This window comes from Canis aureus, unplaced genomic scaffold (genome assembly GCF_053574225.1).
Source record: "Canis aureus isolate CA01 unplaced genomic scaffold, VMU_Caureus_v.1.0 ptg000321l_RagTag, whole genome shotgun sequence".
Classification (NCBI taxonomy): domain Eukaryota; kingdom Metazoa; phylum Chordata; class Mammalia; order Carnivora; family Canidae; genus Canis; species Canis aureus.
Genome location: NW_027554550.1, coordinates 13,196 through 16,821, shown reverse-complemented (window position 1 = coordinate 16,821; position 3,626 = coordinate 13,196). Strand labels below are relative to the sequence as shown.

Below are 3,626 nucleotides of genomic sequence, written 5' to 3'. Positions count from 1 at the left end.
TGCCGAGTTCCTTTTACTCCTTTTAATCTTTCCTTAAATGCATGCCTGTGTTGGGTTAACAATAGGGTAGATAAGTATTTCATTTTTGGGTTGATATTATCAGATTGTTAACTATCAGTGGTCTATCCGTTTCTGATATAAGCTTATGCGGGGAGAAAATAGTTCTTGTTACTCATACTAGCATTGTTGCTTCTATATTTAAATAGAATGGCCCAGGAGGTATAATTAGGAGTTGATGTAATATGATTGGGATTAAGTTATATTGTTTGTTGAGCTGGAACGCTTTCTCAATTGGTGGCTGCTTTTAAGCCAACTATGGTGATGTTAGTATATACTCTCTAATAAAGGTTGTATCCTGATTCTAAGAAGCTGTACCTTCTTAGACTATATTTTAAATTTACATTAAAATTTTGTTTTTTTTTAGGTAAATTTAAAGTTGAACTAAAATTCTGTTTGTGGGCAACCAGCTATCACCAGGCTCGTTAGGCTTTTCACCTCTACCCACAAATCTTCTCACTATTTTGCTACATAGATGAGTTGATCCTTTTAGATTGTTTATGGGTAGCTCGTCTGGTTTCGGGGAGCTTAGCTTAAGTTCTCTTTGTTAAGTCGTTTCTGGCTAGTTCATTATGCAAAAGGTAAAAGGGGTAATCTTTGCTGTTTAATACTGTTAAGATGTCTTTCATCATTCCCTTACGGTACTATCTCTATCGCTCCAATTAAAATTTCTATCTCCTATACTTTTATTATTTAACTAAATGTTTTACTTTATATGTCTGTGATACTTAAGTTTGGGGTTAGTTGGGCTAGCTTTTGTTCAAAGTGGTCATAAGTAATGAAATCTTCTGGGTGTAGGCCAGACGCTTTAGTTAAGCTACACTTTGATTAATCCAAGCACACCTTCCGGTATGCTTACCTTGTTACGACTTGTCTCCTCTTGTGTCTTAGTTAAGTTAATATGGTTATGGTTGTGTCTTATTACTTGAGGAGGGTGACGGGCGGTGTGTGCGTGCTTCATGGCCCTATTCAATTAAGCTCTCTATTCTTAATTTACTACTAAATCCTCCTTCAGTTTTTAATTTCATAAAAACGTTCGTGGAATGTTCTTGGGTAGAAAATGTAGCCCATTTCTTCCCACCCCATAAGTTACACCTTGACCTAACTTTTTTATGTAAAATGATTGTGCTTACTATTCTACCTTTTGAGGGTTTGCTGAAGATGGCGGTATATAGACTGAATTAGCAAAGGGTGGTGAGGTTTATCGGGGTTTATCGATTATAGAACAGGCTCCTCTAGAGGGATATAAAGCACCGCCAAGTCCTTTGAGTTTTAAGCTATTGCTAGTAGTCCTCTGGCGAATTATTTTGTTGTAAAATTATCTATGTTTAGGGCTAAGCATAGTGGGGTATCTAATCCCAGTTTGGGTCTTAGCTATCGTGTAGTCAGATTATTATAAAGTCACTTTCGTGGTCTATTTTATGGTAACTGTAGCTTTTTACGGCTTAGTTAAGTTTTAACTTTAGTGCAAAGGTATCTTAAACACGCTTTACGCCGTGGGCCTATTAGTTTGGGTTAATCGTATGACCGCGGTGGCTGGCACGAAATTTACCAACCCTTTTTAGTATGGCTTAGTCAAACTTTCGTTTATGGCTTAATTTTTATCACTGCTGTATCCCGTGGGGGTGTGGCTTAGCAAGGTGTTATGAGCTACTTAAGAGTGTGCTTGATACCTGCTCCTTTAGATCACTGCTGATTTTAAGGGCATTCTCACTGGGGCGTGGAGACTTGCATGTGTAAGTCTACTAAGAACTAATAGGAAGGCTAGGACCAAACCTTTGTGTTTATGGAGTCGTGCGACTCATCTTGGCATTTTCAGTGCCTTGCTTTATTAATTAAGCTACATTAACTTATACTGAAATTGTAGTGTGTATAATAAATAAAATACATAGTAAATATGAGAGGAAAAAAAAAGGGGATGCTATCTATAGATAGACCACGAGATCGAATGCGTGTAAGACTGTTGTGTTAAGTTAACTAGAGTAGCAATACATTTGTATACAATTTAAATAAAGCTTGTGAGTATTGTATGCACTTAGTCCTGTTTTTGGGGTTTGGCAGGACATAAATAAGTGTATAATAGATGACATGAGTTTATGGGGGGTAAGGGGGGTTTGTATAAGTTAACTTAATGTCTTGCGCGTGTACGTACGTGTACACACGTGTACGTACGTGTACACACGTGTACGTACGTGTACACACGTGTACGTACGTGTACACACGTGTACGTACGTGTACACACGTGTACGTACGTGTACACACGTGTACGTACGTGTACGTACGTGTACGTACGTGTACGTACGTGTACGTACGTGTACGTACGTGTACACACGTGTACGTACGTGTACACACGTGTACGTACGTGTACACACGTGTACGTACGTGTACACACGTGTACGTACGTGTACACACGTGTACGTACGTGTACACACGTGTGTCCTAGAATTATATGTCCTGAAACCATTGACTGAATAGCACCTTGATTTTATGCGTGAGTTGATAAATGATAATGAATAAGTCCAGCTACAAGTTATTTGACTGCATTAGGGCCGCGACGGGCATATTCCCTGAGAGCAGAAGATAAGTTAGAGTTAGTGCCGTTGCGGTCATAGATGAGTGATAGCAGATTCCCCCCCTAAAAATAAAAGATACCAAATGCATGACACCACAGTTATGTGTGATCATGGGCTGATTAGTCACTAGTCCATCGAGATGTCCCATTTGCGAGAATTAGTAGGATTGGAATAAATAGAGTCATGGCCCTGAGGTAAGAACCAGATGCCAGGTATAGTTTCATGATAGTAACCCCCACATTAGCATGGGCCCGGAGCGAGAAGAGTGACATTACAGGCAAGGATTGATGGTTTCTCGAGGCATGGTGATTAAGCCCTTATTGGACTAAGTGATATGCATCTAGTTACTGTTGAGGATCAATGGGTTGTGGAATTGGACTAGACATGTCCTATGTAAAGATATAATATCATGTACATGCTTATATGCATGGGGCAAGCCATTAATGCACGACGTACATAGGGGAGGGAAAGAAGGATTTTTTGGAGATACTGACATAGCACAGTAGAGGTGGTCCAATATATGAATGTAGGGGGTGTCAGGGAATAGTTTAAGAAGAATTTCAGCTTTGGGTGCTGATGGTGGAGCAAGAGCTTCTTCCTTGAGTCTTAGGGAGGGCGACTACTCTCCATTTTTGGTTTACAAGACCAAGGTAATGATTATACTACAAAGACTCTTCATTTTAGAAGATTATTTTCGATAACGCTAATTGTTGGCATTAGAATCAATAGGATGGTGAAATATAGAATTGAGGCGACCTGTCCGATAATGATGAAAGGGTGTTCAACTGGCTGTCCTCCAATCCAAGTTAAAGTGAGAAGATCGGCGACTAAAAGTCAGAATAGGCATTGGCTGAGGGGTCGGAATATTATACTGCGTTGCTTAGATGTGTGGAGGAATGGAATGAATGCTAAAATTAGGATGGAGAATACTAGGGCGAGTACACCTCCTAATTTATTAGGGATAGATCGTAGGATGGCATAGGCGAATAGGAAGTA

At 39.6% G+C, this 3,626-nt stretch overlaps 1 pseudogene; it reads right to left on the bottom strand.

Moving 5' to 3' along the window:
- Positions 1-883: 883 nt before the first annotated feature.
- On the bottom strand, positions 884-1,838 carry LOC144309987 (18S ribosomal RNA; annotated as a pseudogene).
- Between the last annotated feature and the right edge of the window lie 1,788 nt (positions 1,839-3,626).